Consider the following 26956-nt stretch of genomic DNA (forward strand, 5'->3'; position numbering starts at 1 on the left):
TCAAAGTCACTTTCTCCCACTTTGTGAGGATTGGACCTCGGCCCCTCCCCATGACTCGTCCCACGACGGGATGGGTGACGCACCTCACTCTGAGGTTCTGCACAGGAGTCGTGCTGTCAGTCGGGGGGACACCTCATGGATCGATCTTAGGCCCCACCCCCGTTATGTCACAGGAGACACTTCTTGTGCAAGCACCGCATTCCTCCTACCAGGACCGGACCTAGGCTCCGCCCCCACACTGCGTCTCGTGACGCAACAGAGGGCGTTCCTGTTCATACTCTACGCCGGCACAGCGTCACCAGGGACATGTGAGGGGTTAACAACATCAATTACTCCTCACCTGGCCTCCTCACTCCGCCCCCACCTATCACTGGACAACCAATCTGTAATTATTCATGACTCATTGCTTGCAAGCCTTCCCATTGGCTCCCTGCTCCTTATGCTCAGCCAGCCCTGACGCAAATTGGCTGAGCATAAACTTCTGTTTATGTTTCGAAGTTCTTGCCTCAAGCATCCTGCTGCCCTGTTGTTGCTCTTGCATTCTGCCTTGATTTATATTACCTTTGATCTCAGCTTGTCCCCGGACCACTGCCTGCTCTGACCCCTGACCTCGGCTTGTATTTGGACTCCCACCTTCTCTGCTCCTGGACCCCGACTACGCACAATGACCATCCGGCTTCTCCAATCCTAGACCACAGCCAATATCATGACTATTCTGACCTCTCCTACCCTGACCCGGCTACACGACTTTCACTATGCACTCCGGATGCGGTTATGTGGTTGTAGTTCGGTGTATATCACTATCCCTTCCTCAGCCTTGTGGTCCTGTTTGGGGTGAGCACTCGTTACACACTTGTGGAAAGAGCAACAAGTGGTTTCGGTGCCAAACCTTTACCCGGCCATACACGTCTCGTATGCGGTAGACCTGGAGGCCTGGCATCTGGGACTCTACCTCGAATACTCCGTCGTGCCAGCAGTCGGCCAGCTTGTGTTTGATGGGGATCCCTAAATTGCGTAGGAAAACAGCGTCTCCAGGACGAAGTTCCTGATAACGGACCTTGTGTTCATACGTTCACTTGTTGCAGGCATTTAGATGGCTGAGGCCTTTTCCGCACGCTGATAGGCGCAGTGCAGGCTATCCTGTAGGCGTTCAACATAGCAGAAGTGAGCCATATTGGGTACCCCATCGGTAGATACCCGGAGTTGGATGTCCACAGGTAGTCATGCTCAATGAAGTTGTATGGATGCACCATTGCTTCGACGTGCTTGCTCCATTCCCCCTTTTGAGAGACCTCCAGGGTGCCTAGCATGTCTAGCAATGTTCTGTTGAATCTCTCCGGCAGAGCGTTTCCCTCTGGATGATATGGCGTGGTCCTTGACTTCTTGATATTCAGCAGATTGATGAGCTTGCTCTTGAAGTCCTTTCCCTGGTCAGAGTGCATCCAATTCGGCAGACCGTAATGTATGAAATACTTCTCCCACAGTACTTTGGCGACTGTGAGAGCTTTCTGGTCCTTTGTTGGGAACGCTTGAGAGTAGCGAGTGTAGTGGTCTGTCACTACCTGGACATTGCCGATATCACTTGAGTCGGGGTCGATGCATAAGAAGTCCATGCAGACGAGGTCCATGGGACCAGAGCTTTTCAGATGGCCCATTGGGGCTGCACGAGTGGGCAGAGACTTTCTCTGGATACATCTCAAACACTTCCGGCAATGCCGTTTTACGGATTCTCGCATCTTGGGCCAGAAGAATCGATCCGTAACTAACCCAAAAGGTCTTATCCACCCCCATGTGTCCGTGGTTGTCGGGCAGGGATCGTAGTACATGGTACTGCATGCTTCGGGGCAGAACCAGATGTCGTCGGTCAGGATGATTGTGGTAAGGGAACAATCCGGTAGAGGAGGCCACGCTCTATTTGGAATTTGTCCCATTCTCTCATGTGGATTGCAACAATGTCTGTGAGGGCACGTTTCACCAAGGAGTGATTATTCTGGTGTAGGGCCTCGCGTATAGCGTTAGTACAGGTTCAGATACATGATCCAGTGGCTATCTCCTTCCCCTCCAGAAGAGTGTTTGTAAGAATTTCCAGGCCATCTGGGTGGCAGCAAGCTGTGGGGAGTGCCTGGAGTTGGCATCCCAAAGAATCGGCAAATGTTAACTTGGAAAACGAGAGTTTGTCTTCCACGATTGCAGCAGTGGCGCACATTGCCCACATTCCAGGTCCAGGGATTTCTTTCCAGGGGTCGTCATCTGGTGTTGTATTCAGCCCAGGCCTCCGAGACAGAGCATCAGCTCCAATGTTTAAAGGTCCTGGCTTATACGTTAGCGTAAATTGGTAGTTGGAGAGAGCCGCCAGCCATATGTGACCTGTAGCATCCAATTTAGCAGATATAAGAAAGTACGTTAGAGGGTTGTTATTGTTGTTTGCTCGTACTTTGAACTGAATGCTGTATAAGTTATCATGTAGCTTCTCCACTACTGCCCTCTTGAGGCGAGGAACTCAAGTTTATGAGCTGGGTAGTTCTGTTCACTTGGTGTTAGGCTTCGGCTTACATACGACACGGGGCAAAGGCCAGTAGGATACTTCTGGTGTAGTATGGCCCCCAGCCCATTGAAGCTGGCATCCACATGTAAGATGTATGGTTTTTTCGGATTGACTTAAGCCAGAACCGGGGCTTCCGTGAGGCTCTTTTTGAGTCCTGTGAATGCCTTTTCACAGGCAGACATCCACTTGTCTCCAAAGGGTGATCGTGGGGAAGTGGCCTTCTGCCAAGGTTTCTCTGGATAGATCTTTAGTAGATTATTGCAGACCTTGGCTTTACTAGAGTATCCTTCTATGAAGCAGTGGTAGTATCCGCAGAACCCAAGGAAGGATCACAACTCCATCACGTTGTCTGGTCTCGACTAGTTCACCACGGCTTCGACCTTGGCTGGGTCGGTAGCCACTCCGTTGGCGGACACTATGTGCCCCATGTAGGTGACTGACGGCGACAGAACCGGCACTTGTCCAGGGACAACTTCAGGCCTTCCTTGCCCAGTCTATCCAACACCTGAAGGAGGCGTTCCTCGTGTTCTTTAAGAGTTCTTCCGAACACGATGATGTCATCTGGGTAGACTAGGCACTCATGAGGATTGATATCCCAATGGTCTTCTTCATCAGCCTCTGGAAGGTCGCTGGAGCACCGCAAATGCCTTGGGGCATTCGGGGAAACTGATAGAAGCCGAGGGGGCAGACAAACGCCGTCTTCTCCTTGTCTTCAGAGCTCATAGGTACCTGGTAGTACCCAGATCTCAGGTTCAGCTCGCTAAACCACTGGCTTCCCATCAGCGCGTTCAGGATCTTCTCTATCTGCGGCAGAGTGTACTGGTTGGGTACGGTACGCCTGTTCAGGGTCCAGTAGTCTACGCACAGGCAGACGGATCAATTTTTCTTGCGTACCACCACAATCGGAGAGGTATAGGGGCTACGAGATTTGGTCACGATGCCCACTTTCTCCATCTCCTTGAGGACGTTTCTGACATCCTCCACATCTCTGGGAGCGATGCATCTGGAATGCTCCCGAAGTGGCGTGGTCTCATTCAGCCATATCGTGTGCTGGGCATTTTTGCTGCAACCCACGTCTATCTTGCTAGTGGAGGACACCTCCCGGCGTTCCTCCAGCTTGGCACTTAGCTATTTCTATAAGTCTTCTGAAAGGGTCGCTTTCCCGAAATCAAACTGCAATTCATCAGGCTCGTCTCGCACTGTAGCGGCATTCCCATGCGCCAAAGTCTCTACTGGTGTGACCGGGTAGATCTGACCCAGCCTCTCCGTAACATCAAATGATACCGTGTGAGGGGAGATGTTCTGGATTGTTACTGTAATTTTCTTGGGGATGGAAGATCTCCACTCCCGTATCTCTGGAACCATCTTGTACCCTCTCTTGCCCTCGTCTGCGGGGGTGGTCTCCAGAGAGAAGTACCGGTCGTCTTTGTCACGTCCTAGATAATGGACTGCTGTGGTCATGTGTCTCACTCCCCGTGGTGGAATCTCGCTCAACCCCTCTTCGCGATTGAAGATCGCACCATACTCCTCTTGTGCTGCAACCCGATAACACTCATCTTTGAGTACCAGATGGATCTGTAGTGAGGATAGTGGTAGTTCGCCCGCCTCGTGAAGATAAGCGCAGATCACGGCCCGCACCACATCGGCATTTGTCCCCAATATGACTGGGGAATTTGGGTGTTCCCGCGACTCTGGACAGATCAGGGCCTCCACCTCCACTGGATGAGTCTTGTTGGTATTTAGTTGCTGTATATTTAACCGAACTTGCACCACACCGTCGATGGGGTAGTCCTCATTACTAAGACCTCACAACATCATCTTCTCCGTCGACTGCAGGTGCAGATGTTTTAAGTGTTGGTTGTAGAAATACCGATATATTAGTCACCTGGGACCCAGTATCCAGCAAGGCCGAGGAATAGATACCTTCCACAAGGACTCTTATGATTGCAGCTGGCCCCACCCGGCTGTAAGCGTCCAGTGAATGGGCTTCGTCGAGGTGTGGGGCGAGGGCGCTCTCCGCCGATGTGGCAGGTGGTTCTGTCAGCTGTACTTTGCAGGTCATAGCCTTAGGGTGGAAGGTCTTGGGTTTTGAACAGTCTCTAGAGTAATGACCCTCTTGACCACATTTGAAGCAACGGTCATTGTGGTTGGCATCGCGGCCTGGATATGGGCCAATCTTCTAGGCACCCTGGGTATGGAAACTGTCGCCGCCGGAGAGGGGGTGTCACTGACACTTTGTCTCCTTAGACCTCTGGACTGACGTCCCTTTGGGTTCATCTTTATGGAGCTCCTTCTGTTTCTTAGGCGTGTGCAGTCTGGCGTGGGCCTCCTGCACCTTCAGTTGGTTCAATAGCCCCGTGAACGTTGGCGGACTCCCTTTCATGAGGCCACACCGAAGGTGGTTTGGGCTTGAACCTCGCAGAAACTGCTTACGTCGTGCTTCATCCACCCCGGAGGCGGGGAGGATTTTGCGGGTGCATAGCGGCCACAACACCAATTGCATGTGGTGGATGAACGCCGACAGCTCCTCACCTTCCTTCTGGCAGAGGGCATAGTATTTGGGCCAGAGCTCACTCATCGTCCTCCAGACCGTAGGCCTTGTGTAGAAAATCTACTAGCATCCGGGCCGTTACATCCACTTTGTCCTCCCTGTGCATGCTCACGATTGTGGAGGCCGTACACATGCCATGATCCACTGGCGCTTCACTGCCTCGTGCAGGACCATTCTTCCAGCACCTTTTTAGGGTGTGTTTTCACTAGGCCGCAATCTCTTCTTCTCCCACTGGGGTGGGGATTACCCCGGAGAAAGCCTTGAACTTCCTATATTTCTGGGACTGGGAGGACAGTGTTAGAGCTTCTACCAATTGAGGTAGAGTTACTCCAAGGTCGGAGTTTCCTGGAGAGAGGTGACTGTAATAGACTGGTCTCTGACTAGTAGCTTGCACAGGGCTATTCACGTACCGATTAGGGATAGGTGTCTCTGGTATAACACTGAAGGTTACCCTGGGTAGGGGTAACTCTGCCCTGGTTGGTGTACTTGAGACCGGGCTTTAGTCCTCCATTACCCGCGGGTTTAGGAGGAGTTGGATGCTTCAGCCTGATAAGGGACCTCTGAGGAGAGTCCCGGGGTGGACACTGCCATGGAAGTTGATAGCCCAGGGTATATGAGTGGGTAACCCTTGGGCAGTGCCTTTGATTGATTTAGGGCCCGAGAGGCATCTTCCAGGCATATTTCTTGCCCGGTGGCCAGTAATACGTCACATCAAAGATACGTGGTGTCATATTTTCGACTTAGGATCTTGGCGTCGGCCAGGCCAGGAGAGTTTCACGTATGGTCGCAGACGGTAATCATAGACTTAAGGTTGGGGACTCCTCCCACTGCGACCATGTGGCACAGGGCACATTGAGTTCTAAGGCCCAATCGTGGACCTCTTGCTGGGAGAGTACAAACATGGTTTTGAATGTTTTAAATTTAGCTACTGATAAGGGCACCCCAGGTCTGAATCTCAGCAGCGCCTTCAAATGTAGCTCTTGTTCCCCCGTGACTAGAAGGGGCTACCGGTACTGCCATTACCTGTTGGCTAACAGAAGGCCTGAGGTGTTCAGGGTTTTTTTAACTCACAAAGGGGTTATGGTCTAAAGTGCATTAATGCCGATTGGGTACTAACGCAAAGAAACTCCCATTGACTTTCATAGGAGTTTCCGAGCATAAGTGCCAGATTGGCACTTATTTATTATCAATTTTTTTACGAGGAAGTAATACATTGAGTAACCTCTCATTTTCAAGTATGTCCTGGGTACAGAATTATGATGACAGATAAATGGTAACTAATACATGGTTACATTAAGTGAACAGGGTTTTACATTATATATCTGATTGGAGAATGGTGCTCAAAAATACTTGGACCTATATCCATATATTGAAGGGAGACGAGCAAACACTGGGTAATGAATAATGAATAATAATCAAAGCACTAAACCTATAAGGGGGCTCTAAAACACCCTGAAGGTGGGGGTACGTGTGCAGAGACACTTCCCCCTCCTCATTGGGTTGGCCCCAGGTAAACGTACTCACGAATCCCCCAGTAGCTCTTTCCAAAGCGTGCAGCTGTATCCAGGTCAGGAGAATCCAAATGCAGTGTGTGTGCAGCGCACAGCAGAAGAATGAAGGAGAGCAGGTCTGGCAAAAATAAACTCTTTAATGGAAAGCCATAAAATAGAGGGTTGCTCTCCTTCATTCTTCTGTTGTGCGCTGCACACACACTGCATTTGGATTATACATTATATGTAGCCCTTTTTCCCCCGTGACTAGAAGGGGCTACCAGTACTGCCATTACCTGTTGGTTAACAGAAGGCCTAAGCCTCTGCCACTGGGAGCCTGAGGTGAACGTGTGTTCGTCTTGGTGCAGCGCCTCCACCTGAGAGGGATCCCGGCGTAGCAGGATAACCCCCTCACAGGAACAATGCCAATAGTAATACACACAGGTATATAATAACAACCTTTACTAAACGCACATATGATATAACAACCAATACCAACATCGTATAATGCACACCCAACCGAGTGCCACCAGTGAGTGTCCCCAAAGTACATTGGGTGCTAGGCACCAATACCCTGATGTCCTTCTCCCAATGTCCGTGCCCACCATGCCGGGTACTCCAGTACCCGGTGGTTGCCGCAACTATGCTTCTCAGCGCATTCTCCGGATCTCGCGCATGCGCAATCACATCCAAGATGGTGGCGCAATTCGATTGCATTGCCCCAGCGACCCGGTCACCCTTTCGACTGCTGCCTACAGCCTCCCGCCACCCACGCGCCTCCGCAGTGGCCCGGAGCGGCTCCCGCTGCAGGTGCACACTCCCCCCAGCAGCACTACTAACCAGGAGGTAAGGGAACGTGGGGAAGACCTGGCTACATATATAAAGGCATTGCATTACATTAGGTGAACAGGGCTACACATTATACTGTATATGAAGACATTGCATGAACAGATAAAGATAAAACAAATTATGCACTAATGCAATATGTGTTACAATATGGGTTACACCTTCCATGGGTTACACCTGACCTTATAGCACTCTACCAGTTCAGGGATGCCTTGTGGAAAAGCTACAAAGTAACTAGCACTACCAAGGATCTCAATCACTACAGATGCCTGCGGAACGTGTGCACAAGGCAAACAAGGCATGCAAAAGCACAATATTACTCTGACAATCTCCACCAAAATACATCAAACCCAGCTAACTTCTGGAAGGTTATCAACAATATATTCCAGCCTCCTAACCATCAACAACCAAGTAATATCACTAAGGGGGATATTACTCTGACAAACCCCACTGACATTGCAAATGCATTCAATGATTACTTTGTGGGGTGTGCCACTAACTTATTAGCGAAACGCAGCACAAACCCCAAACCTGAATCTCATCCTGGGAGTACCCCTATAATCCCACCCCCTCCCAACACTGCCCACAATTTTCAATTTAGCCCTGTATCTTTAGAGGAGATTACACAAGCGCTCCTTAAACTAAAACTAAGCAGCCAATGTGGACCCGACTTACTACAATCTAGGTTCCTACGACTTGGTGCCCCAGCCATTGCCAAACCAATTGCATCCATAGTCAACTCTATCCTGTCTGCAGGCCATATCCCTAAGACCTGGAAAACTGCCAGAGTTGTCCCAATCTTCAAAAGTGGGGACATAAACACTGTCTCAAACTACAGGCCAATCTCACTTCTCCCAATTCTATCCAAAGTTATGGAAAAATGTGTCTACTCCCAATTAAGCGATTTCTACACCAAGACAAATTTCCCTAGCCAATTCCAGTCTGGGTTTCGTCCCAAACACTCCACCGTAACTACCCTGCTAAAAGTTTGCAATGAAATCCAGTGCGGAATGGAACGGGGACAACTCACTGGTGCAGTATTCCTAGATTTTGCAAAGGCTTTTGACACAGTTGATCATGTTATCCTGCTTAAAAAACTCCAGAGCTCTGGAATAGGGAAACATGCTTTAAACTGGTTTCAGTCCTACCTATCAGGAAGATCCCAACATGTGTCCATCTCAGGCTCTAACTCCAACCCCCTGGATATCACCTGTGGTGTCCCGCAAGGCTCTGTTCTGGGGCCCCTACTCTTCTCAGTGTTCATTAATGATCTTCCTACAGCTTGTAAGGAAGCCTCAATACACATGTATGCAGATGACACAATCCTGTATGCACACAGCCATAGCCTCTCTGACCTTCAACACATACTTCAGTCTGACTTTTTGAGACTCGAAAACTGGATTTCCCAAATCAAACTGTTTTTAAACACTGACAAGACGGTAACAATGGTATTTGGGACCAAGACTAAATTTGTAAAGCTTCCAGTGACTGAGCTCCTGATTAGAACCAACGCTAAAACCACCCTAACACCTGTCACTAGTTTTAAATACCTGGGCTTATGGTTTGACTCCCACTTAACATTCGGGATGCACATTGATACCCTGACAACCAAGACCTATGCCAAACTAGGGGTACTTTACAGGAACAAATCCTCCCTAAGTCTCCTGGTCAGAAAGCGTATTGCACAGCAGATGCTAATGCCAATTATTGACTATGGAGACATAGTATATGGCTCGGCTCCTCAAACCCACCTTAGCAAACTTGACACCCTCTACAATTCAATTTGTCGTTTTGTTCTCCAATGCAACTACAACACACATCACTGCGAAATGCTCAAAGAACTAGATTGGTCATCACTAGAGTCTAGGAGCAAAGTTCACCTTTCCTGTCTCACCCTCAAATACTTTCTGGGCAAGCTACCCAGCTACCTGAACAAGCTCCTCACCCCTACCACATGCAGTACCTATCACCTGAGATCAGACTCCAAAAGACTATTCATGGTCCCAAGACTCAACAAAGTATCCGGACGTTCCTCCTTCTCCTTCCGTGCACCCCAAAACTGGAACAACCTACCAGAGACTCTCATATCCACCACCAGCTTAAGTTCTTTCAAATCTAAGGCTGTCTCACACTTTAATCTGGTCTGTAACTGTTTCATACGCTCATAATATATATTTTCTTTAACTGTGCATGCAATGTCTTGTATATAATGTATACCTTGTTCATTTATGTAACTGTATTTGTAACCATGTATTATTTTGTTTTACTCTGTGCCCAGGACATACTTGAAAACGAGAGGTAACTCTCAATGTATTACTTCCTGGTAAAATATTTTATAAATAAAAATAAATAAATATCCCTTAAAAGCATACCCCCTAAAAGACAGTCACAATGTTTGTGCACACAGTTATTTAAAAACAGGTTGTTGTATAGGTTAAACCTGGATGTAATTTATCAAAGTCTACCAGCTGCAAAACTGGGGTAAAACTAGGACACAAAAATAGTGCACCAGATTTGATCAAAGAATAAAATTCCATGCATTCCAATGGAAATGCATTTCCTTGATACATTTGGTGTACTGTACTATCTATCCATATGCTGCTCCTAGTATTACAGATATCAATTAAGGGGGTTGTACCCTAATGAATGTATTTGTTCATGGAGAGATCCATAATACCACTGCACTGCTAGACTCTGTGAAAGGGAATCAGATCAGTATATTGATCAGCTACTGTTGTACGTATGTATCTTTATTTATATCGCGCCATCCAGGTACATAGTGCTAAACAATACCCGTGACATAATATAATAACACATAATGGGAATAAGCGCTTCAGGCATAAAACAATAGGAAAAGGAGTCATCTGCCCTGAAGAGCTTACAATCTACGTGGTCATTAGGGAGAACTTGACTGTTCAGTTTTAACAGTTGTTATGGCTTGCACCAATGGTAAAATAGCAAATATAATAATTACCATAAAGCACATGAAACTATAGAACAAATGTTTTATTTCCCAGGCAGTAGCGTTCAATGGGTCCAACAGGATGGGTTCCATAATATGAGCATCAGAGCAGCCACACATCACATGGCCTCTACAAGAACTATGTGCTTCTGTAACTGGCCTGTCGCAAAACGTTGAGTTTGCTACTATAAGTAACTAATTCATGAATATGACTAATCACATGATATCCTGCTCCAACGATACTTCTCCAGACTGCCTGATTGTGCACTTAATTATAGCACAAGTATGTATTTTACATTTTAGGAAGCGGGCCTGCAAGAGCTCCCCTCAGTTTTGTGAAAGAATTGTCTCACTCATGTTTTTCATCTACTCATTGACATAACTCAAGAGGCAAAGTATTCAAAGTATTCAAAGTATTCAAAGTATTCAAAGTAGCAGCACAACAAAAGTGGGGTCCAAATATTCGCAAAGCGCACGGTTTAATAGATCATATGCAGAGTAGAAAAACAAGCACTACGTTCTGCTGGGATACAACCTCCCTTCATCAGGTTGACATTGACATACTGTAACTAACAGCCTGTGCTGATGCAAGAGAGCATTGGCAAGTGCGGGGGAAATACAGAATATAGTATGTTTTGTGTTTTAATCTCATATTTTTCAGCTTTTTATAAAGATCAGGCCATTAAAAAGAACAAGTCAGGTGGATGAAAGGTAAGGGATTAATGTTGATTTTGACCTCACATACTGTATGAGTCATTGCCTTTTAAAAGACTGTACAATTTTTGAGTCAGTGGTGTAAAAAAAGGAGCTGAACCAAGAAAACAATTGATATAATTACAAGTATCTAAATATATCATGTATATGCATATATTTTTCCTAGGGAAGGAATACATACTGTATACACGCTTTTTTAATAAACATATTATTTATTGTTCCTTCCCTAGCATGCTAATACTAGTTTTTACATTGGAGAAAGGGACTACTTTTTCAGGAGAAGAAGAAAATACCTTTCCAACATACACAAAATATAATTTCTTCCAAATCTTAAATAAGAGAAATAGCCTGTCATTTTGTATCACTTTTGCTCTTGGGTCTGGAGATGTAACAGCCCCCTGTGCTAGGTAATGCACTGATCATTAGCTCATTAATACTTGATAGCAAACTTGGAAAACAATCCCTGAGCCTTAATTACTCAGGCAACATGACTGAGGGGGCTATTCGCTGAAATCAACCTTCGCTTTAATGTAAAGAAAGACAGGCTGCTGTGGAAACCGGGTTTAATTGGACAATAAAAAGAAAGAAAAGAGGTTAAAAAAAAAAAAACATGACTTTTGTATGTATTTTTGGTTTTGTTGTAGCTGTTTATAACAATACTCTCTCAACATGTCCATTATCATTCAGATTACCTCTTGGAAAAGAAACAGCCTGGTCTTTGGTTGAAGCCTTTTACTATGGCCGCAATAAAGGCATAACCTGAATTTAAGAGGTCCTGCACTTGGTGAAGTCATTGTTATGTATTATGTGTTTATTTCCTCTGTAAATATTCTTGATCTTTCCATCAAGAATTAAAAGTTGTTTCCAGTATTATATCTCATGAAAGAATAAAGGTGATCTCAAAAGCTCATGTCACATTTTGTAATTGAGTTTAAATCACATGAAAGTTCTCCATAGGTGATGGGTGTTCTATAAGGGATCTTAAAACAGCAATAGGCTTTTTTTCCCCCCTGGGATTATCTTAAATACAGAAAATATTATCAGAGGTCAAGATTTTTTTGGTGTCAAAATATAATTTTTAACTATTGCATCTTCAAAGAATACTCATGTTGTGCCAGGCATCACAAACAGCAAAACGTCTGCCCTACAATCTAAACAAACCTAACAGTTTTCTATAACACAGAAAAAAGAGCGCCAACAGAACTACACTTCTATAATACAAATAATACAAATATAATGTTTAAAATGAATTTTAATTGAAGAACCAAAGTGAATATATATATATATATATATATATATATATATATAAAATTGAAAATATATATATATATAATTTAAAAAAAAATATATATATATACAGACTGTCTCTGTACCGCTTTGGAGAGATACAGTAGTAGAAAATACTAAAACGCAAAGGCTGAGTATGCACGCTGACCCGAGGCTATAGGTACAGTGGAATTGGTCCGGAGTGGATGACACTGTGCCCTTATGACACTCAATGCTTCTGTTCATAGGGAGAGTGTGAGTGAATCCCTCCCTTAGTTCTGTGTTATGTGTAGTAAACAGTGTTATTCTACGTCTTTGCATTTCTGTTCTTTTATTGAGGGGCGGTATATCAAGAAGAAAACTTGTGACAATACGCTGATCTTAGATTTTAAGATCACCAAAGAACTTGCTGTATGTGAGTGCAATCCGCCAACATTTTTGGAGCACTGTATTATTATTTTTTATTTTCAATATTTGGTGTATTTTCCATTTATATTATCATCATCTCAGACGAGTTTGCACTTTAGTATTTTCTGTTATCACAGTTTTCTAATAAACTAATGCATCACTTGTCAGAATATCAATAACATGTTGTACTGGAATATATACTCTATCAAAAAAGAAACCTATATTATTATAATTACTGTTGTTCAAAATTAAACAATTGTGAGTACAACATAAAACAGTAAATGTGCAATGTTATCATAAATTAATTATTCTATTTATTCAATTACGCCCATTGATATCTGAAGGTGCATATGTAATATTCTAGAAGAGGAAATAAATAAATGCACCATTATTACCTGCATACATACAGCAACCACATTTCCCAGTGAAGTTAAAAAAATAGCAAAAAAAACCAAGCCATTATATACTGTGTATGATAAGTAGCATACTGGCAGAGCAGACACAGATTGCATTCATACACATACTGTATGACTTTACTATATCAGAAAAAAATTGTACATACATTTACCAGGGATTCCTATTGCAAACATTAAATATTTCTGTAAATATAAAACATACATGCACTCAAATTAATTGGATGCAAACACCCTGTGTTGGTACTAATTGACATTTGTATGGTAGGGAGGTGTGCTGTGCCTCGTGAGAATATATTGCTATCTAGAAACATTTCCTATTGTGCCAAGGTTTACTTACCTATTCCAGTGTCAATGTCAGCTGAAGTCAAACACATCAGGAGTAAAGAAGCTTGGGCCACAGCAACCAACATCTCAAACCCAGGCATCATCAGTACTGGAGACACGCAGAAGTAAATGCCCCTGATCCAGCAAGTTGTAGAAGTTCTATGCTTTGCCTCACTGGTAGATGTGGCTGTGATGAGATGACCAGAGAAAAGCCTTTCCTTGATTTTAACACTGTTTCTCTATTTTATCACCTTTGCAGAGATGAGTGCCTCTTAGGGGGACATAGAACAATAAATCTCAAGGCCAACAATAGGATTCCTTACATGCATGAAGACTGTTAGTGGAAACCAGGACGACGCACACAAAACTTTCCACATTTCTCCTTTAAGACCAAATTGCCCAACAATAGAAAGTACAAAACAACACATTTTTACTTGTACTATAGTAGCAGTGTGATACCATGTTATTTATTAGCCTGGAGTGTGGACCCCTTTCACTCTCCTACTTCATTGATGACGTTTAAATGGTTTTAGTGTTTGTCCGGTCAGCTGTAAGCACTTTTGAGTGGGAAACACCATTTTTTTTCCAGGAAACTATAAATACCAAAAATGTCACACAGGATTTTGTGGGGAAATTAAAATAAAGTTGGTCTTTCAAGTTATAAGGAAAAAATACTGTTGTCCTGGAATCAGTTTACATAGTAAGTAATAAGATATCACTTCTTGGATACATGTTGCTGTAAGGGTGTGTTTAAGCTGCTCTAAAGAATTTACAGTGTGGTTTTATAGTAACTGTCACGGGAGACCCGGACATTTACACCTTTTTACCATTGATTTTAATCATTGATTGAGCAAAACAAGATAATGAAATAAATTGTAGTTTATTCACTTAAAATAGGCATACACACAATGGAACACAAACTACATAAGAAACACACACTTACTTGGGACCTGGGGCAAAAAAAAATAGACTTTGCTAGCTGAATTGAACGTAAAACAAGAGTCTTTAGTTGACCAGGATTTAGCCCGAAATATCCGTGAACTCAAATCGGCATGACGTTCCTGACGCCACCGCTCTCTTTCCTCTGGAGGGCTTGAAATCACTTGGCTCCAAACATATATAAAGTAAATTCGGCTTGCAATCCTGGTTGTGACCGCTACGTTTCTTTTTGAGAACTTGACCGCAAAAAGCTGGACTTAGATAATATTTTGAGTTGAAATGTCTGAAGCTGGTCTCTTGCTATTTCTCTGAGAGCATCTTTTGGTACATTCAAATTTGCCGCTGTTGTTCTAGCGCTTAGAATCTGATGACCGGATTGGCTGAGGGATACTTATAGTATTTTGGAACTCATTCACAAAATACTACAGCCAATCCCAGCGTGAGAACTTTCTCACCAGCCAATCAGAACTTCTGAATCTGGGCAAGCGGGACTTCTGAATCAGCTATGGGCATGCGGAAGCTTGTTACCTTAGCCTCTTGGTATTTAGAAGCCACCCGCTGGTTTAGTCTCCTCACAGTCTGGTGGGGCAAATGGTAGTCCCAAGGACTTCCATTCATCCCAGGATGTGGGTACTCAAGCCTAAACCTAATGCCCAAATGTCCTTCACACTTCTGGCATCCTCTGTGGCTTTCATGTCCACTGTCTGAGTAGACACACTGGCACCAAGTTGGTAGCCCAGGGGCCTGTCAGAACATTGGATCTGAAAGTCCCAGCTCATAATACAAAGTATTATGTGTTTTAAAACACTTTGTTAATAAAATATACACTTTAAACTATCCTAAGTCTTCTGATATGGGGAATAGAATAAAAAAGCTGCACTTTATTTCTTACTAGCCATATTCCCCACCCACTATAAACTAAACTTAGACTTTTAAAACTCATCACAACCTTATCTATGGTTGGGCCCCCCCCCCCCCCCAGAACCTCTATACTGGGTTCTGGGTGACCTGGGCATTAACTGGGTATCCCCCTTAACCTAGGGACCCCTTGACCATTCCAGGGACACAAATGATCTGGGTAATTAGGTGTTAAAAGTGCTAGTCTCCCGTGACAATATATATATACAACAGTCCAAAAAGAAATTCTCTTATCTGTATCTAGGGTTTCTGTAGGGGAAGGCCTCTCTGTTCTCCTGGGTCAGCATCCTTGTGTGCTATGGCAATCTCTGTGTCCAGGTCTTGTCCCTTTGTCTTGCTGGCAGCATACAGTCTTACTGTGTACATCAATACATCTTCTTTTCCTTAGTTCAGCCCGTGTGTGTGTGTGTGTGTGTGTGTGTGTGTGTGTGTGTGTGTGTGTGTGTGTGTGTGTGTGTGTGTGTGTGTGTGTGTGTGTGTGTGTGTGTGTGTGTGTGTGTGAAGCAGCTTAGCTACCCACCCATCTAGATAGGGCTGAAGTTAAATGTGTAGGGATTTGTCCAAAGTGGAGTAGGTTTTTCTTTTATGTTTGTGTTTGCAGTGTTTAAAGGAACAGGCGCAATAAAGCCTTATTTTAATTTCGGTCACCACAAACAAGGCGGGACCGCAAGGCTGAGGTGGGGATATTGATAGTCACCGACCAAAAACCAAGCAGACACGTTCATGAGTGCAGAGTGGTAGTCGTGAAGCCGGGTCAGGGTAGGAGAGCTCAGGTTAGTTGAGATACTTGCCGTGGTCGAAGAGGTAGTTGGATGGTTGTTGATGCAGTGCCAGTGTTTAGGGATAGAGAGATCAGAATATTCGAGTCCGTAGCCGTGGTGCAGGGGTCAGAGAAGTCTGGGGTTCAGACGCAAGCAGGGGTCAAAGGAACTGGAAGCAAGATAAGGCAAGGCAGGATACCAGGAAGCTTGAGGTAAGCACACACTGACAAGAGTTTATGCTCAGCCAGTTTGGAGGAGGGCTGACTGAGCATTTAAAGAACAGGCAGCCAATGGAAAGGCAGCACACAGCTGCAGAGTAATGAATGCAGGACAGCCCACAGCTGCAGGATAAGGAGTAATCACAGGTATGCTGTGTACCGATATACAGGGGCGGAGTCAGTAGCATCCGTGGGATAATGGATATCATTAACCCCTTGAGTGCCTGTGTTTGTGCGGCGAGCCTCACAATTTCACCTTAAAAACGGTCTCCATTGCATACCTCTGCACACATCTCTTTAAAGGACTCTCTGGTCTGCCAGACTCAGAGCAGCCTGCCCAGTAGTTGGCATTGGATTTACTGGGGGAAGCGGCAGAATGTCGGCGTGTTTCCCGTTGGTTAATCCGTATATCCCACCCACGAGGCATCCCGAGCCAGCTTGAAACGCCCCTCCTCTGACATCAGCCAAAGGACGAGACCCTTTTTCCTACTGGCTGGCGGGGAGGAATTCCCACGCTCTTATTGGTCGCTCCTGCTACCTCCATGCTGAACATAGGACAGCGGAAGGTATGTAAGGAGAAGCCCCAGTCAGAGAACCAGACCTTCCTGTGACTTGAGTCGATGAAGCCAGGGCGGGCTTCTCAAGGTTGTTTTGTTCAAAATAGCAAAGCAACCGGCTTCGTTTGAAGCTATAAAAGCCTGCCTCGCAGAGACTAAGTCCCGTCTTTTGCGGCCAAGTTCTACAAATAATTATAGTGGTCATGGTCAGGATCAGTGCCGAAATCAGTTCCAGGAGATTCAGGACTAGGTCCCGGTCAGGATTTTCTGCTGGATTTTGGTCCAAGACGTCCAAAACAAGGTTCCGCTCAGGGTAAGCCCTCGCAAGCGGGCGCCCTGCACCTAGGAAAGGTTAGATCTCAAACCCCAGACCCCAGTAAGTGTGTATATTTCTGTATTTTGTGTTTGTGTTTTTCCGAGGTCTTTATCAAATAAACCTCATTTTATTTCACTGCCTTGTTTTGCCTATTGACTGATCCCTAAAATATAAATGTGTTTAAAAACCTGGTCTACCTTGACACTTACTAATTAGATTGTAATCTCTTCGGGGCAGGAACTTCTTTTCCTAAAAGTTACTTTTATGCCTGAAGCACTTCTTCCCATTATGTGTTATTTGTAATTTATATGATTGTCACGTGTATTACTGCTGTGAAGCGCTATGTACATTAATGGCACTATATAAGTAAAGATATACATATATACATGGAAAGAAAGTAGAGACACAGAATAGTGCAATATTGTCAACCCCAACAAATGAATTAAATGTTGAAAGCTCTATGAAATTTGCACTCACGTGTATAACGTGATAGTAAGGCGTTGTGGTTATTAGAAGTTACCAACTTTTGTCTCCAGATAGGTACTCCACATACATAGAGAAGAGAGGGAAATCCATATACAAAAAAGGAAAAAGCAAAATAGTATAGTACTGCTTTTAATATTAAAAACACAAATTATTCCACTTACATAAGTGCCTTTGTTTGCGAGCATTCAGACTACCCTGGGTCATATGGACATACAGTAGTATTCACAGCAACAGCATCTGCTCCGTGGCCGTCACAGCATACACTGGGCTAAATGAAATCGTCTTCCACTCTGAATGTCACCAACAAGGGCCACTCTGTTGGTGACATCCAGAGTGGAAGACGATTTCATTCAGCCCAGTGTATGCTGTGACGGCCGCGGAGCAGATGCTGTTGCTGTGAATACTACTGTCTGTCCATATGACCCATATGACCCAGGGCGGTCTGAATGCTCGCAAACAAAGGCACTTATTTAAGTGGAATACTTTGTGTTTTTAATATTAAAAGCAGTACTATACTATTTTGCTTTTTCCTTTTTTGTATATGGATTTCCCTCCCTTCTCTATGGATCTGGAGTACCTATCTGGAGACAAAAGTTGGTAACTTCTAATAACCACAACGCCTTACTATCACGTTATACACGTGAGTGCAAATTTCATAGAGCTTTCAACATTGAATTCATTTGTTGGGGTTGACAATATTGCACTATTCTGTGTCTTTACTTTCTTTCCATGTCCTGATGTGATTTGCGCACCTGTTTCTTCTTCAATTGCTGGTTGGATTTGGTCTGAATCCTGTGTCGGGAGCTGCATTCTCTAAGGACAGTATACTATTTGAATGTTATTTGGTTTATAAGTGATGTTATTTGCGCTTGTTTATTTTCTCACTAAAACATATATACATACAAACATTCTTACAGGTTTCGATTTCGTTTTAACATGAAGGTAATAATAGTAATAACTTTATTTCATATAGCGCTTTTCTCTCAATGGGACTCAAAGTGCTTCACAATTACAATAGAGTGTGTAACTGAACTGGAATTCTTACATGCACTATTTGTATTATCATTTCCTGTATTGTATTCTGTCTTTTGTGCAACGTACACTGTTGGCACTATGTAGATCTAAATTTAACATACAAACATTTCCATATACAAAGTATGCCAAATATGATAAAAGATCAAACAACAATCCACTGGCCTTAGAAAAATTGCATATTTATTATATAACAAAAATTATCAACGTTTCTGTCCCACTATCAGACCTTTGTCAAGATGCTTTCTGTTTTGTCTCATATACCAAGTATGACAGTACTAATATATACTGAGTTTTTTTAACATCATCCTATACTGTATACTATTTCATGATTAATAAACATTTCTCTGTACCTGACTTTTGCGTAAGCATTTAGGGCTTATGTGCAGCTTCCAAGGTAAAGAGGCTTTATACCGTTTAACTTATTTGCCAGAAATTGTGTAATAAGGATGGGATATAGATATATATATTACAGCGCTCGACAAATCCGGTCGCTCGGTCGCCAGGGGCAACTGGGTTTGCCTCCGTGGTGACAACGGCTGCGTAGCGCATGCGGTTCTGTGAATTGTAAAAAAAAAAAATTTAAATTCAGCAACCTGATTGGCTTGACGGGACTTGGCGGACTGCCAATTTTTTTTTCCAGCCAGGCTCTATATAAGGCCACGCAGGCGAATCAGTCTTCCTTTCCTTCCAGCTTCAACTGGTAAGTACTCCATTGCTTAATTGCAACCCGCAGACCCCTGCGCTCCCGCTGCCCCCATGCGGACCCCTGCGCTCCCGCTGCCCCCATGCGGACCCCTGCGCTCCCCGCATGAGGCGGTAGCGGGGGGTGCCTTCCCGTCGCTCCTGCTGCCCCCGCGAGGCAGGAGGTGGTAGCGGGGGTGTTCTTCCCCTGTCCCCGGCGCTCCCGCTGCCCGCAGTTATGGAGGTGGTAGCGGGGGTGTTCTTTCCCCCCCCCGTCCCCGGCGCTCCCGCTGCCTGCAGTTATGGAGGTGGTAGCGGGGGTGTTGTTCCCCCCCCCCGTCCCCGGCGATCCCGCTGCCCGCAGTTATGGAGGTGGTAGCGAGGGTGTTCTTCCCCCCCTGCCCCCGGTGCGCCCGCTGCCCGCAGCTATGGAGATGGTAGCGGGGGTGTTCTCCCCCCCGTCCCCGGCGCTCCCGCTGCCCGCGCGGGGTGGGAGATTGGCGCGAGGGGGGGAGGAGCGGGGTAGTGGTGGTGGTGCTGGTCGCGGCCTTTCAACTCTTCCGACCCCCCCGTGTGTGTAGAGAGAGAGTGTGTATATGAGAGAGTGTGTGTGTGTGTATATGAGTGTGTGTGTGTGTGTGTGTGTGTGTGTATATGGGAGAGAGAGTGTGTGTGTGTATGGGATAGAGAGTGTGTGTGTGTGTGTGTGCATATATATATATATGGGAGAGAGTGTGTGTGTATATGGGAGAGTGTGTGTGTGTGTGTGTGTGTGTGTGTGTGTGTGTGTGTGTGTGTGTGTGTATGTGTGTGTGTGTGTGTGTGTAGGACACCAGAGGTACCCCCCCAATCACCCCCCCACCTAGTCAGTCAAAGTCACCCAGTCAGTCACCTCCTCCCCACCCAGTTACCCCCCCGTCAGTCAGTTACCCCCCCATCAGTCACTTACCCCCCGTCAGTTAGTTACCCCGTCAGTCAGTTACCCCCCGTCAGTTAGTTACCCCCCGTCAGTCAGTTACCCCCGTCAGTCAATTACCCCCCGTCAGTCAGTTACCCCCCCGTCAGTCAGTTACCCCCCCGTCAGTCAGTTACCCCCCAGTCTCTCCCCTCTCTGTCTCTCCCCTCTCTCTGTCTCTCTCCCCACTCTGTCTCTCTCATCCTCTGTCTCTGTCTCTTACCCTCTGTCTCTCTCTCTCTCACAACCTCTCTCTGTCTCTCTCTCATCCACACTCTCTCTGTCTCACACTCTATGTCTCTCTCTGGATCTGGATATCTTATTTACCCTATATATCTTAACTGCCCTATACTACACCGAAATAACCTATACCGCTTTCTTCCAGATCTGACTCAAGCTTCACACGGGAGACATCGGAATCCCCCCTAACCCAGAAGACAGGTAGGGAACACCTCCCCTACAATGTATAACATTGCGGGAATGAGGGTACCTGGATATTGAGGGACTGCGGATCAGGTAAGACCCCAGGCGGGATTGCTGCTTTAAATATTGTGAAGCGGGGGCGTCCAGACACTGGTTAAGGGGTGCAGGAAACTAGTCATTCACATCTGGCTTTTTTTTCTAGAACACACACACACACACACCTTATGTCAAAAACGAATGTTCTTACTAGGAATTTATTCAATTTATGACTGAGCTCTGACTGAGGTCTGATACGCGGAAGCTAACACTAACACAGAAGGGATTTTATCTTCAGCGTGCCAGGAGGCATTACTATCCCCCAGCGGAACCGGACAACACGTGTAAGGAACCAGTTGCGTGTCCAACAATGTCTGCGGTCAGTACACCATATTGAATATCTGAGATGGGACATTATTGGTGATATTTGAACTCTGACTGCTTGTGCCACACGGCTGTTCATGGACTGTATCTGGCATAGATGACTTACCCTCACTGTTTGCTTCATTAACCATTGATGCCCCACTCTCCTGCCTCTGATCCTATACCTCACACTGCTTGTTTACTGCTACATTTTGCAACCATATGTTTTAATTGTATGCTTTTTAATCTCACCTGAGAGCATAGGTCCAATTGACCACTCTCCCTCTCAATAAATCTCATTTATTTTCTCTATTACATCACGGAGCTGGCGCTTTTTCTTTTTGGTTATATATATTATATATATATTGTGACAAACGCCCCTCCTTTGTAGCGCTGACGTCTGTCTGGGTTCTTCCCGACACAGTCTTCTAGGGTTATTTATACAAAAAACAGGATCATGCAAAGTATTATGCTGCTTAACTCAGGCTTCTGCCTGCTTTATTTGCATCCAAGTAAGGTATTGCAGCTTTAACAAGTGTAGATTAGAGGTACTCAGATACTTTCATTCAGCAGTTCATAAATTTCAGTGTTACAGTATTTCCCACACTGTTATTTTTAAGTAATAAAACCAAAATCATATAAACAAAATCCTATCCCTTTCAGGGATCTAACTACACATCAGAATAAGTCACTCTAACAGCTGCTGGCCAACTAACCTGGTTCCCCAGCTTAAAACAATGCTCTCTCATTTAGGGTCACTAGATACAGCAGTCTTTTAGCAACAGCAATAACCATTTGTTTTGTCTTATCTGTTCGTGGTGGGAACTCGGTCCCAAGTGTCCATGCAAATCCTCTGGTACTGTAATACTTGGAGGGGCCGTCCACCCCGAAACTGGAAACAGGGGAGCAGCGATACCCCCAGCCTCCAGGCTCTAAGGAGAGAGAGTGAAATGCAAAACCTCTCTGCTCTAAATACCTGTGCATGTGATTAGAAGAGCAGGTGAGGGAGAACTAGAGCCATTGTAATCTGTGGTCTGGATTTTCCATCCAGCTGCCTGAGTTAATGGGAAGCTGTGGAACGGATCATTTTTAACTATTCCTGCACTCTCTGACCTAAAATGGGTCAGAAAGCTGCCTAACATCTTTGGACTATGTCACATATCCCCCTCCCCAGCTCACACCTACTGGGGTGAGCGGCCATGGACCTCACTGGGGTGAGCGTCCTACCTGAAATACTTGAGCTAACTCCTCAGTACAATATTAAGTATTCACATGACACGAATATGAACTTTTTCCACGGCAATTATGGACAATAGGTTTCGTCATAAGAGACTATACTTGGCAAACATATTTTGTTGCTCTCTATTAGGGAACTATTTTGAAAAATAAGTGTCTAGCACACATTCTTACAACCCAGGATATGCTAAATATATTCACAAAACCAGACAATTTCTATTACCTCCCTGGGTTTTTCTACTCTAGAATATGAACCTCATTATATATTTACTAACCGAAAAGGGCATTTTTTTTATATTGTAAGCTACCACTATTTTTTTCCTTATACTACAGCCTTGTAATCTTAAGGGCCATCAACCCTGTATATTAATTTGTAGTTTTACCTACATTTTCAATGAAGAGAAAAAAAAAATACAACATTGCAATATTTACAAAAATGCTTTTCTAAAGGCATAGTATAGCATATACTGTAGTAGTGACATAGTCCACTCGTATAACATAAAAATCGGTCAGTTCCCAAACATTTTTCCTTTTTTTTTTCTTTTTTCTTGACTTCCAGTCAATTACACCCTCTGACTTCATTTCAACACCCGCTGCAGCCTGCAAATGACTGGACTGTTTCTTCAGCCACTGACGAGACCCTCGGACCGGATTCTCCTTGGCTCCACAGTGTGGTCCAGAGTGGCGAGATCTGGAACTATTCAGGCGCCGTGTTGACCTTCGTTGCTTTTTCTTTTCAATCTTTGATTTCCCTTTTGGGGCCATTACCAGGCCTTTGGGTTTTGGAGACCTAGTTGCCTCTGTACAAACGTAGTCCATATTAACAACGTCATCAGGATCTGTCAACAAGTTTGTGTTTTCAGGAACTGCCACCCACTTGGCTAAAACATCTTCTATGGTGGCCTGGGTGTGTTCACTAGTTTGATAATCTTCTGGACAACGTAAATGAAATTGAGGATCTGGATTTTTGAATCCCAGATCAGGGAGAATATTCTCAGGAGGGTGCCTATCTGTTTCTGGAATAACAGCAGCACAATCAAAGTCAATTCTTTCTCCTTCCTCTTTGTCATCAGTGAGGGCATTGACTTTAAGTGTATAGGAACGTACAGCTTGCTTGGTTAGGAGGTAGGATTGATAGCCCGACTGAACCACTTTAGCAGCTTCTCCCATGTCCTGGTAGCGTCTTTGTTGCTGTCCTTTATTTCTTTTTCCACTCAGTGCGGCTGCTAATTCAACTTCTTTGGAGTTGATTTGCGACTCCATGTCTGTCATTTGTTTCAGAGCAAAGTTTAACTCTGTTTCATTTTTTCTATTCTTGACCTGCAGCTGCAGGGGCTCCTCTCGGGTCTTGTTCAGCTCCAGCAGCAGCCGGGCCCCCTCATTTGCCGTGTGGTCCAGCTGCTTGTGGATATCGGCCATCTCGCTTTCATAGCGCAATGTCAGGCAGACCACCTGACGGACGGACACCTCCACCCTTTTGGCGCACTGTATCTCGCGCTCAGCCATCTGCTTCTAAAGCTCTTCCTGTATTTCTAGCTTTTCCTGGATCAATTGCTTCTCCACTTTTCCTGCTTGGTGAAGCTTCTTATCACCTTCACTGATCTGGTCAGTCAAGTCTGAATTTTTCTGTTTCAGAATTACATTCTATCTCTTTACAGTCTCTAAATTACTCAGGGCATTCTCATAGGTTTCTTTCAATATTCCCAGCTCTGTGTTCAGACCGTGGCCCTCCAGGCGTGAGTTTTGCACCTCTGTGCTGAGCGCGTGAACCTCTTGCAGAGCCTTCCCGTATTTCTGTTTTAGGATAGCAATCGATTTGTCAGACTTAATCTGTTTTTCTTCCATGGTGGCAATTACGGTGTTGGCCTTTTTCAGACTAGTCGTCACCTCTTCCAGCTCACTCCGTAAGAGAGACTCTGTTTTCTTCAAAGCCTTGTGCTCTTGTAAAGCTGGAAGTATACACCTCTGTAACTCGGCGTTCGCTTCTCGCTCCTTGTTCCAACATTCTCGCACCTTATTGTTAGATTCTTGTTCCTTCTTCCAACATTCTCGCTCCTTCATCAATCCCTGCCGCAGGACTTCATAATCATGGCGGGCAGCTTGGAGTGCAGAAACCAAAGCCTCTTTATCCTGGTTCAAGGATTCAGCTTCCCTTTTCTCCTCCTTTTCCTTTGCCACTGTTCCCGTGACAATTCTGCCGGTCACTCCGGTCTGCAGCACATCTCGGTGCCTTTCTGACGCATGTCCTGACAGCGCAGGTTCAAGTGGCTCGGTCACTTCCCCTGTGACTTGAGGAACAGTTTTCTTTTTCTTCTTCTTTCTTTTTGCTTTATTAACTCCAGAGATATCAGTGGTACTGGGAACACACTCACTGGTATCAGCTTCCACATCTTGCTTGCACTCACAGGGCGTTGCTTGCTTTTGCAGCTGTTTGTCTTTGAAAGTTTTGGGGCACACATCTTCCATGTGACCTACTTCACGACAGGCCCAGCATACTAAATTCATCTGTAGGTACGGCTCTCTTACCGGGGCCACATACGAGTCGTCGTCATCATCATCGTATGGCCTGAAGGGACACTGTTTTTCATGATTACGTGCATTACAAAACAAACATTTCACGTCGGCCATTTTAGAAACCCGGCAGGGACAATTTGCTAGCTGCAATTTCACTCACTTCAGCAACTTACATACAGCACTTGCTAGCTGCAAATTCACTCACTTCAGCAAAAGGCATTAGCTTTACAAACAGCACTTGCTAGATGCAATTTTTTTTTTCTTCAGCAAAACATTTTGTTTTTTTGTTTGGGTTCAGGGTGCTATTGCATCCACACCTCGCACATTCTCTGTGTATGCTAGAAGCACAACTGATATACACAGTGGGACAGACTTCACTCATAGCATCTGTACTTTAGTTCAGCTGGGCGGCCATTTTAAACCCCCGCATTTATTTGCAAACCCACAGACTTTTTAGTGTCGACCCGCATTCTCCACCATATGTGACAAACGCCCCTCCTTTGTAGCGCTGACGTCTGTCTGGGTTCTTCCCGACACAGTCTTCTAGGGTTATTTATACAAAAAACAGGATCATGCAAAGTATTATGCTGCTTAACTCAGGCTTCTGCCTGCTTTATTTTCATCCAAGTAAGGTACTGCAGCTTTAACAAGTGTAGATTAGAGGTACTCAGATACTTTCATTCAGCAGTTCACACATTTCAGTGTTACAGTATTTCCCACACTGTTATTTTTAAGAAATAAAACCAAAATCATATAAACAAAATCCTATCCCTTTCAGGGATCTAACTACACATCAGAATAAGTCTCTCTAACAGCTGCTGGCCAACTAACCTGGTTCTCCAGCTTAAAACAATGCTATCTCATTTAGGGTCACTAGATACAGCAGTCTTTTAGCAACAGCAATAACCATTTGTTTTGTCTTATCTGTTCGTGGTGGGAACTCGGCCCCAAGTGTCCAGGCAAATCCTCTGGTACTGTGATACTTGGAGGGGCCGTCCACCCCGAAACTGGAAACAGGGGAGCAGCGATACCCCTAGCCTCCAGGCTCTAAGGAGAGAGAGTGAAATGCAAAACCTCTCTGCTCTAAATACCTGTGCATGTGGAACGGATCATTTTTAACTATTCCTGCACTTTCTGACCTAAAATGGGGCAGAAAGCTGCCTAACATCTTTGGACTATGTCACAATATATATATATATATATATATATATATATATATATATATATATGTATGTATGTATGTATGTATGTCATTGGTATGGCAGTTTGCACTCAGCTGTCAGTAAACCCACCCTCAGAAAGCTGTTTCGACCTTAATGGGTCTCATCAGTGTGGGGTTGGTTACACTGGCTATGCAAATCTGACGCAATTTCCCAGAATCCCTTGCTGCAGTGGAAGTGCTGTGTGCTGTGTGATAATGGTGAAAGGCAGGGTTGCAGACCTGCCTAAGACATGCAAATGAGCATACAGTTATATTTCCATTTGCTATATGCTTTGCTGTGGAGGGTTTTTGTCACTTTTGGCGCTGCCATAGGATTCAATGGGACCTCCGCTATCATTGAAGTCAATGGGAAACACACACTTTTTAACAGTTAACCCTACTCTGTTCGGTTGCCGGAGCAGTGACTACATCCTTGCCAAATCCCAGCCCTCTCCCCTCAACCTAACGGAGTAGGGTTAACTGTTAAAAAGTGTCTGTTTCCCATGGACTTCAATGATAGCAGAGGTCCCATTGAATCCTATGGCAGCTCCAGCCATATTGATTCTAATGGAGGAAAGCTGCGTGGCTTTGAAACGGCTAAATCCGAAAGTGTGTAAAGTTAAAACCCATATCTCCGGTTCTGTGAGTACCAGAGGGCTGGGATCTTGGTAGTATGTAGTCACTGCTCCGGCATGACTGCATGGCAATTTCCAACCCTCTCCAATCAACCAGACGGAGTATAGGTAAATGTGAAATATGAGGTTTTCCCATTGACTTCAATGGCGGAGTTGCACC

Source organism: Ascaphus truei, chromosome 4, assembly GCF_040206685.1.
Source record: "Ascaphus truei isolate aAscTru1 chromosome 4, aAscTru1.hap1, whole genome shotgun sequence".
NCBI lineage: Eukaryota > Metazoa > Chordata > Amphibia > Anura > Ascaphidae > Ascaphus > Ascaphus truei.